Genomic DNA, 11,294 nt, shown 5'->3' with positions numbered 1-11,294 from the left:
CTTCAGATTACATAGATTCAACTCAATCTATTAGTTATCACTAGGTGGGGCACATAGGATGCTGTGAGTAGAATAATAATGAATAGAAAACCATACAAAGAAGGATTGTAAGGGTTGGGAACATAGAGGTCATTAGTCAGGAGCATATAAAACAGGTCAGGAATGAAAGCATGCTAGTTAACACAAAGCAAGTTGACAGTTAGATTCCATAACAATCAGTAGGGGATAGACATGTTGATCGGAAGCCAGAAAACAGGAAGCACATAAACAAAATAATCATATTACGCCATACTTGATAGGACATAACAACAGAAGTAATCATGCTGATATAAAACAATAGACATAAAAGACACATAGGTTTAAGCTTCATAACATAATGAATGGTATTAGGAATGGAAACATATCAGTTAAAGATAGCAAAATAGAAGGTAAAAGTGTGCAGAACTCAGTGATCTAGCCTTGGCTTTCAGTCGACTAGACAATGTAGTGAACGCAAGTAGCAGAAAGGTTTTAGTGAGAGCAAAGTTTGTGCGTGTGCATGTTTCTGAACTGTTGTTCGTGTGTTTAGAAGAATCAAAATGAGGGTATATGTAGCACTTAGTGAGGTAAAATCAAATAAGGTAAAGAGTGAATCACAACTCATAAAATAAGGGTAATCAAATAATTATAGAATCAATTCAGGTAAGGAAGTCCGGAATAGACCCCCTAAATTAGGGGTAATCACTTAATAGCAAAAACAAAGGGTTAATTAGGGTAGAGAATCCAAATCATATCAAATAGGGAATCAGTATGAATCCCTAAATTATACGGATAATTTATTAATGCAAGGCAGGTAAATATTGTAAATAAGGTAAAACAAGTAATCAAATAATCAATCAAGCTTTACAAGGGATAAAAAATCAGGGAATTATTCCCATAAATGACTCGGATAGAGTTTTCAAATAAGGCAAGAAGTTGGTTTAACAAACAATTAAGATTAGAACCCATAAATCAAGCAATCAATCACACGAATAAGGCAATCATAGCTAATTAGAGATCAATCGAGGGTCAGTCAATCCAATAATAGGCAAGAGATGCTAATTAGGGATCCCTGTATTAAGGTAAGTGAGTAGAAATCAGTAATAGAACCCTAAATAATTTAGTTAATCAGTCAATTAGTCAAATAATAACGGACGAACATGTTGAAGTTACACAATGGACAGTCAAGCAATCGAACCAAAAACATAAACATGTGAGAAAGATTAAACAAAACATAAGGATCTCAGAAACGTTTTTGCAAAAACAGAAGTAGAAAACCCTAAAATTTTAGAAATACTTAGGGTTGATTAATAGTAGGAAGATCAGGAGAATTTTAAAGAAATAGTCATGGAAGCAGTCATGGAAAATCGAAACTACTTCAAACACAGAGGTTCGACCAACAAATAATGAGAAAACCAAACAAAATGCTTAAAATCTGTTAACCAGTAAAGAAATAAGGGAACCTTAAGGAAAAATCAGTGACCAACTCAAAATCGATCCAGATCTACAAGGATCTGGATAGATTCAAGTCCAAACATTAGTGTTTTGAAGAAAAAGAAATGGTAGAGAAAATATGGTCTTTGAATCATAGATTTGGGCCGTAAAACATCGATAGAAAGTACTCACGGACCATAGACAGACCCTTGAAGAGTCTCGAACAAGATTTGACTAGATTTCTTCAAGATCTTTCCATGAAATAACAAAATCGGTCAACCAGGAGAAGTAGGAGACTAGTAATAGCCCCAAACGGCCATAGAAATCCATGAAACGGGCAGGAATCAAAGCTATTAGGGCTAGTTTTGGGTGGCGGCGATTAGGGTTAGAGTTTGGTCTTAGAGAGCATTAGAGAAGATAGAGTTTTAGGATGGTGGAAATGAAAAGAATGAAGGGGTTTTGGGTGGTCATTTGGGATTATGGTAGGTTTAATTGTGGACCATTGATCAAAATGATCAACGACCACGATTAAAGGGGGCTATTGGGTTGAGGCATGCAGATTGGGCCTAAGGGAGTATATTAAGGGGTTTAGGCTGGTTTTAAAAGAGGCCATGTCTGAAAAATAAAAGGCTATTTGTTAAATACCCAAACAAGTGATAAAAAATATTTTATAAAATAATTAACAGATTATAAAAAAAATCATGCATAGAAATACTTTAAAATAATAACTTAATATTTTAAAAATACAATGAGCTATTTTCTGGTAAAATAATTTATTGATGCATGCATGGGCTATAATTGCAACGTTATTGCAATTGTAACCTAGAAATGCAAAATGCGGCTATTTGTGCAATAATTTGAGCCTAATATAAATATAAATAGCAATATTAAGCCGTGAAAGTGTTATAAAGTCCTTTGTGGTAAAATTTGTACTTATTTATATAAATAAAATACTAGGATAAATTAATTAAAAATCCCTAAAAATGTAGAAATTATGGAAAAATATCAATTGATGCTAATGCATAGTTTTGAAGGCATACATGCATTTGAAAAAATATTATAGGGAAAAATTAGGTATCAACACTCCCGTCCCTAGTAGAGAAAGAATATTAGGCAACTCGAAGAGCCAAAGGATGGAACATGGGGAGCTAAAAGTAAAAGAATGTCTTGTTCAAGTTTTCAGAATAAAGTGATAGACATAGATGTTAGCGGGAAATAAGAAGAGTGTTAATGAAGCATTATGAGTAGGATATGATAGTATTACAGAGTCTATAGACAAGTGATGCGAGGTGACAGGCCTTGAGTCAACAAAAGAATATAGGCCATAAAGTCATATTCTTATTTCAAGAAATAAGCTCGTGACTCCAACACGACTACCAGAAGGAAAAGTTAGACCCCCGAGTAATAGAAATCAGTATGGACTGGTGAACAAGGTAAACTAAACATGAATTAAGGACTGAGTGATTTGATAATGGTCGGCATCATGAGAATTTTAGATTGCGTTCCGGCGATAATAAGAAATTCAGAGAAAGGTTATTCAGGAAGACGCTTCACTAAAGCAAGCAATGTGAGCAAAGTTAAGCTTAAGGGATTGTATGTGCCAGTTATACTAAATGTCACCCTCGCTAGTAAGGAATTTTCTTATTCTTGGTACAGAAGGATTACCGCAAGGCGATTAAGGGTCATCGATAATGTGAAAGATGCCAAAGAGGAAGAGATAAAACATCTATAGGTAGATCGTCGTTGCTTTAAATCTTAGTACTCCCCTAAAGGGGGGAATATGGAGTGATGTGGTGTTAAGTCAGAATTAAGTGATTCTAGTGACTATGGAATGGTAAATGAAGAATGCAATAAAAATGAGAAAGGGATGAGATTGCACTTATTCAAATCCTACAGATATGCTACGATTCCAGAACATTATGCAAACATGATGTCAAGGAAAGGGAGCAAGGGCTCCTGCCTGGGTTGTTACTGATAAATAAGGAGTCGTTGCGAAAGGTAAGTTAATACAAAGGAAATAACCCAAGAAAGATTATGCGAAACATTGATATGAGAATGGGACAACAAGTAGTTGGTAGTTAATTCAGGAAGAGACTAATTATGGCTAGACAGGAGGTTACAGACGAGTCAACAGATCGTACAAGATAAACATAGTAAAACCCAATATAATAAATTCAGCCTTGCAGTAATGTCATCGTAATACTTGAGGAATATTCAGATAGGAGTTGGGGTAGTTAAAGGTGCCGTATGAGTATTACGGAGATAAAGAGAGTGCCACTGGGAAGACAGTCAAAATATCAATTCAAAAGCAACCCTACAAGCACAAGGGCGTAGAGGTAAGTAACTACGGATAATTATAGGTAAGGAAGGACATCAAAAGATCCGTAATAAGGTCACAGCATTACAAGAGTCAGAGGGTCCTCCCTAAGTATTATAATGAAAGACTAGCTAAGGAAATAAGGAAGAAGGCTGCAACCTAAGCAGAGTGACCAAAAGAGGAAATTGTCTTGTAACAACAGCGTCACAAAAACATCGTATGCACTCAATAAGAAGGTGGCACCTACAGTGGCAAATGAACGGGGAATAAAAATCAGAACTGATATTCAAGATTATATGAGTTGTATGGAATTCCAATATGTGTGGGCACTAAGACAAGCTAAGTATGCACGCAACAAGGGGGCAGAAAGACCAGGAAAAGTAATAGCTTACGTTTAAAGGAAGCTGAGAAGGAACGAAAGGAACTATTCGATTAATGATCAGCTGTAGAAGACTCCTGTATAAGATAAAAGAGACAATTGAGTCCAGATCATAGATAAAGGATTGAATCGATAGAAGATTGTATCATGGATATTCCATAGCATCCATGAAAGTCTAAAGTAATACCATGAGCCACAGATCGGAAGATAGCTTAAGCCAACATAAATGTTGATTAGAGGGAAGAGGAAACTAAAGAGTTACATCAGCGAAGTAAATCAGGAATCTGATTATTGGACTCAAAAAATTATAAATCTCATGTGATAACATTGCAGGATTACTCTTAATATCCAAGAACAAGAGGGATAGTACAATCGCCATATTCTATAACGGCCCTATGTTAAATTTAGCCAGTTAGAATAGTACCAGCCTCGTAAGAAGTCATCATGAAGCTCCCACTGGATTGTGTATGCACCAGAGGTGCAAGTATTATAATAGAGCTTCAAGTTATGGACGTGAATTATACTTATGTGGAAGGGAGGTCATGAAAGAGATTGAAGATACGATGCATGGTTTTAAGGTAAGTAAGGTAAAAAGGTGAATAATGTATGAGATACTCAAATGCAAAAGGTTGTGAATAGTCCATACTTCGGATAGAAGGCTAGAAGCGCTGGGATTCAGTATTTATAGCGTCGTCGTCAGTGACATATCTTCCAATCTATGGTTTTTAGGTATCGAGGAGTCTAATTAAGAGAGTAAAAAAGAGTTAGATACAATATGATGTCTCGCTTGATGTTCCAGAATGACATAAGGAAATCTATCATACAAGAAAGTTGAAGGAAGGTTGCGAGTAGTATAAATAAATATGTGTAAGTCCCAAGCTAAAGTATGGTAAAGAGGCAGATTTTTAGGAAGACTAGTGTAAAGATAAGAAAGGGCGAGTGAGAAGGTGACAAGAAACGGATAAGTTCTCGGGAATGTTGCCATGATTGTAGAATAAGGGTGTAATTGTGGTAGATAAAGGATGATGTTTGAGCCTTCGATTAAGTAATGATTTGAAGAAAGGGATTCATGAATTTTACGAGATTAGTTTACCCATGTAAGGTGATTCAACAATGGATGGACAAAAGTCACAAAGTATGAGATGAGATTAGGTCGTCATTCTTAAGATGAACAGTAATGAAGGAGCATTAAAGGACATAGATATATACATATAGGATAAGCAACAAGAGTAACCTGGAGTTTGGTAGCAAACCTCAGTAATGATAAATCAAAGTAAGAGTTATGGCAGTAAAGTCATACAGATAGATAAATGGATCTATGAAATAATGTATAACAATATTTGTAAGTTCAACAAAGCACCGAGCGATGAACTTCAGTATACCTATAGATGCCCAGAGGGACATCTTGTCAAGATCTATATATGTTTACATTGTGAGGCCTAGATATTGGCCAAAAGCTAGAGGAAAAAGGGGAGAAAAGTCGCATAGGCGCACTTGCAAGGTCAAAGTCATACGACTGCATGATAGAAGGTAACAATAGTTACGAGATTGGAAGGATTTAGACCATAAGTCATGGTGTGAGAAAGATGCCTAAAGGAGGGAATACCCTATCCTTTGGATTTATTCGCAAAACAATTGCCTAAATGGCAAGGAGAGTATTAAGGTATTCACAAGAGCTTTAAGTTATGAAAATGATAAGTGCATCAGTCAACATTCGAGGATGAATGTTCCAAAGGGCGGAATGATTTTACATCCCATGTTTTCGTACGTGAAAGTACGCCATAAATAAATTAATCGAAGCTCGAAAATGAGATGTTACATCTCGTATTTTCGTATGTTAAAGTTTCTTCGTAAGTTAATTGATGCAAGTTCGGGAATGAAATGATTTTGAGATTATAAGCACTATGCTATTTCAAACAAGTGATGAGTAAATTCATGAAGGTGAAAGGGTAAGAAAGTCGAACAAAATGACTTTCATCTAAGTTTGACATTTTGGGATAAAATACGGTCCAAGCTAAAATACCCGATATTTATGGACTAGTACCATACAAGGTATCACATGACCATAAAACTAAGGTGTATGAAGTGTATTAAAAGTGAGTAGTATTTTAAGTAATTTGATATAATTCTTAAGTTTGTAGATAATTGGGTAATTATGAATTTTAGTGAGACATTAACTAAATAAATAAGCTAATTCAGTAATTATTATTTGGATATGTCTAAAGAACCTAAATGTGGCATCCATGAAATCCAACACATTTTGACTCTTTAGTCACAAAGCAAGGTGGCATAATTTGGGTATTCATTAGCCAAGTCACCACACAAGTGTGGTCCGCAACCAAAGACATAAAGACCTTTCATAATTCACATTTCATCTCTACAAGATAATAGACAAAAATTCAGCAAGTATCCAACAAGACTTCTCAAATACAAAGTAAGATATCGCATGATTTGAATGGCAACGAAAGTTACTTCAACAATTCATACGAAATTATATCTTAGCCATGTGAGATTGTGCAATTTTAAGGAAGTACGGTACAATCTTTCTCAATAATATCATATGGATTTTCCCCTACTTCGATACGTCGTTACGTGGTAACGCAATTGACGTATGTTAGAGGGATTGTCAAGAAAATCAGCTCAGGTATATTAAGGCTATTCCTTCTTTATTTTTAGCATGATCTATATGACACGAATAAAACGAGCAAATGCACAACTTCTATAAATGACTCTATTCATAGAAATACTAGAGATGCTTATGTTATAGATTCTTATACTTTTGTTATATGCATACCTTTGAACTTCTTTGTTCTGTGTAAAGATCCCCTTGCGGGCTTTTGTAATCACATGTAAGCACCCCCCCAAAGGCCGTTGTTACCGAACATTTATGAATACAAAGATATTTCCTTGACTCTTGCCCTTGATACTTGCTATATTTCTTTATGTTTGCGGCAACTCCGAATGCACGATCTTGTTTTGTCGTCGCTAATACTAAACTTGGATACGAGTATTCCTTCTGGCCATCGGTTGATGGAAACGGCTTTGCACAGGGCCTTTTGTGGTTCCTCGGACCGAACTCGAATAAGGCCAATAACCTCAGGCTGTCGGGACCCTGACTTTGTGTGAAAATGAGGAAAATGTTTTTGGGCCTCATAATAACCTTTGGGAAGAAATTGGCTCGGGGACCGTTGGATGGGGGATGCTTGTGATTTCTTGAAAGCAGTCCTTGAGCGGAGGCTCGCTTGCACTTGGACCATCTTGGACAGCACCCGGAGCCCGGTTCGTGTGGCGACGTTCAAAAAATGCTTATTGTTTCATACACTGGTTCCCTTTGATGGAGATCTTTGAAGTCGTGTGCCACCCTTGTGTTGGTGAAGGCGTTGTTGGCTTTCTAGAGCGCCGCCTTACTATGACGGAGGTCTTCGAGATCAGGTATCGCCTCGAGGCTGGAGATGGTGCTATTGTTTAGCGTCTTTGGTCGGCTTTGAATCGTCATCACTCTTCCCATATATAACATGAGGTTGTTTCCACCTTCCCAGGGATTACCTTTTCTCACGCAGCGGCCATTTGCTGTGCCATGTTTTCCGGTATTAACACACCTGTACATCTTTCCGCCTTTTAGTCTTTCGACTTTGCGACTGCTATGGAGGCAATGACGGGATTAATCTAACAAGGGGGGAAAGCTCCTCCCCCCTCGGTTTTCGAGATCATCAGGGTTTGCTGACTCCATGGTGCCGGTTGATCATGCCCTAATCACTATTGTCGGGAACAGCAGAGATTGGGCATGGACAAGTCGCTTTGCTCGGGTGCTGACTGCTAGTATTATACCTTAGGAACCCGTATTATTTGTTTGGAAAATGGAGCAATACTCTTAGGTAGTGCGCCCCGTGTTTTGCCAGTTCTGCCTATAGCGAGAGCGAACTTAATAGTTGTGTCTTCCTTCTTTTGTCATGGTTATACGGGCGTTGTAGGTATCGGGCGGTCCCCTAGGGGCAAGGCTGTGCTCCTCCGGAGATAGGAAGGAGTTGTAGGCTTCCGAGCCAGGGGACGATGGCGATAAATGGGATATGCACTCGCAGTGCGATGGAGCTTTTAGCTGGGCTAAACGGGTCCGTGTCTCTGGCGAACATCGCCAAAGCTTGTTGTTCCTAAAGCTTTTGGTTCCGGAGCGGTGGTTCCTCTAAGTGATAATGCTTCAACCGAGGTTGGTTCTTCCAAGGCCGAGGGGGCTAGACCAACAGGGATATGCTCGGCCTTTGGCCTTCGAGGAAGTCTGCCGGCTTTACTTCTTGGTGAGCTTCGGCACAGTTCTTCAGCATATCGTGTCTTCCCTTCCTTATCAAGTTTTCGTTCTGCAGGACTTTGATAGGATCAGGTCTGAGCTACTCCGTTATAGTGCTAGGCTTCAGAGAGCTCTAGATGAGGGTAAATCCCTTAGGCTCCCTAGCAAGGATAAGAAGGTTGAGTTGATGCACTAGCAATATGGGGCGTAGCGGAGCTCGAGTTACGAGAGCTATTTGATGGGGCAGGTGACCTCTCGTAGTAAGAATTTCGCCTTTTTAACCCTCAAGGTTAGGCTTTTTGCTTATCTTAGTTGCAGAAAAAAGACGAAGGCTCTAGGGTACCTTAGTGGCGAAGCCGACCGAGTTAGGAATGCTTGTGGTGAACTGAGGGCTTAGGTGCAGGCTCAAGCTTTAGTTCAAGTGGATATGATCGCAAAGCTTGAGTCTGATCTCTCGAAGGTCAGGGTCGAAACAATCGATGCTCGGGCTGAAGCAGCATTGAGTCGGACCAAGGTTGATGAGGAGATGGCGATTCATTTGAAGGATGTCACTGATGCCCGAGGTGAGTTGGAGCGGGCCTGCGATCGTGAGAAGCAGATCGAGGGATACGTCCATTATAGATCCCGAAGAGAGGTGCTTGAAGATATCAGCGCCAGGGGTTTTGTTCTCCTGGAAGAGTTGGCTCGAGCGAGGGCGGACGAGCGTGATGCTCGATTATTTCTTGCCGACGTCACGGATAGAGAAACTAGGGCTGGTAGGTCGTAGCCTTCTGGAGTGAAGCGTAGATTTTGCCATTTTGAATCTGCTATTTGCAGAGCATATTTGTAGATGGAGAACGCACCTTTTGCTCTTGTTAAAAGAAAACTTGAAGCTTTATCTCTTTTGTGTCTCTTTCTGCATCGCTTTCGACAAGGCGGGCTGGTTTTGACATTTGGCGGGAGCCCTACCGATCCGTAGCTCTTTCATGCTCGGTCAAGTGAAATTTTTAGCACGAGTATGCGTTAGAGCTTTTGTGCTTTTGCCCAACTGTTTTGGGTTTAGTCTCCGAGTCAGGCTTTGACTCGAGCTTACCTGACCTTCAATCCCCTGTGCCTGCATGGAGGGATGATAACTGTTCTTGCACATTGACCCTGGGCATTTGTATTTTAACTATTTTGGGTTCAGTCTCTGAGTCGTATTGCGACTCGAGCTATAATTGACCGTCAATTTTTGTTTGTGCCTGCATGGGCGGACGATAATGACTTTCATATTCCTTGGGTCGAAGCGATCTTTTAGGTTTACGGCCCTGATGCTCGTGAAGCAGGCGACGATGGCTCTTACATTGTGCCCTTAGGCATGTATAGTTAACTATTTTTGATTCGGTCTCTGAATCAGGTTATGACTCGAGCTCATTTTAATCCTCAAGTTTTCAATTTTCTTTAGCTAGCGACAGTGGCTCTTACGTTTTTGGTCATTGAGACCTTTTAGTGTGCGGCCCTGAGGCTCGTTTGGCTGGTGACAATGGCTCTTATGCTTTTGTCCGTGGGCATATTGTAGGCTTTGTTTTCCTCTTATTAAGGTCTTTTTGAAATAGTTTTGCCTGACCCATCATGGGTTCGGGAAGAACCTCAATTTCAAGTCGTTAGCGGTGATGTTCGAGTACCTCGAAAGGTTTAGCTCGTAGGTTGAGTAGCTTGAAGCTCATTTGCCTATTGAGGGTAACATGTTTTAACCGGTTCTTTTCAAAGTAGATTTGAAGTAATGGCCTGTGATTTTGTTAGCGATGGTCGGGCGTCCCCGAGTCGCGTTAATTTGGCTGGTGTAACCGTTTTGACCGTAGTCATATGTGTTTGGCCGGAGCCATTTTTGATCCCAAGTAATATTTTAGGCGTCTACATCAAGGGTATACCCTTTCAGGAGTCTTACAAATGCGAGATATAGCCTAAACTTCGGGATTGAGTTTTATGCCTGTAGTAAGGTCTTACAAAATTTTCATGCCTGTTGAGGTCTTAGACTTTGTCATGCCTGTTGATGTCTTACAGTTTGTCATTCTTGTTGAGGTCTTACAGTTTGTCATGCCTGTTGAGGTCTTACAGTTTTTGTTGCTATGTAAAATAGATCTGCCTAGACCGAGTCTGCCCGCTCGGGGTCTTACGGCCTCAGGTTTTCTAGTGTATGTCGATTGATGGCAATTTCTGAGATATCAGGCCTGATGATCTCTGTAGGAGGATACAAGCCAAAGAGTATTCGGTCATTGATCAGTTGAACAAAACGCCAGCCCAGATCTCTATCTTGGCTCTGCTACAAAGCTCTAACGCACATAAAAATGCCTTAATGAAGGTGTTTAGCGAGGCATATGTACCCATCAACATAACTGGAGGAGAAATGGCAAACATGGTGGGGCAAGTATTAGAGAGTCACAAGATCACTTTCCACGAAGATGAGCTGCCACCTGAAGGGCTAAGCCACAACAAGGCCTTGCACATCACTATGCAGTGAGAAGATCATTTCATCACCAGATTCCTGATTGACGGAGGGTCCAGCCTCAATATTTGTCCATTGGTGACACTCAAAACATTGGGAAAGAGCCTGCATGAGATAAAGGATGGAGCCATCAATGTCCAAGCTTTCGATGGATCGCAAAGGTCCACTATTGGGGAAATCAATTTGTGTATGCAAATGAGACCGACTTGGTTCGACGTTGATATTCAAGTAATAGACGTCCCAACATCTTACAACTTTCTATTGGGACGGCCCTGGATCCATGTCGTTAGGGCTATGGCATCAACCCTGCATCAAGTAGTGAAATTCGAGTGGAATCACCAAGAGGTAATTATTCACAGCAACGGTAGCAATCCCATATACAGTCGCCAAACCATCCCAG

Source organism: Nicotiana sylvestris, chromosome 4 (assembly GCF_000393655.2).
Source record: "Nicotiana sylvestris chromosome 4, ASM39365v2, whole genome shotgun sequence".
Lineage (NCBI taxonomy): Eukaryota > Viridiplantae > Streptophyta > Magnoliopsida > Solanales > Solanaceae > Nicotiana > Nicotiana sylvestris.
This window is presented reverse-complemented; position numbering follows the sequence as displayed.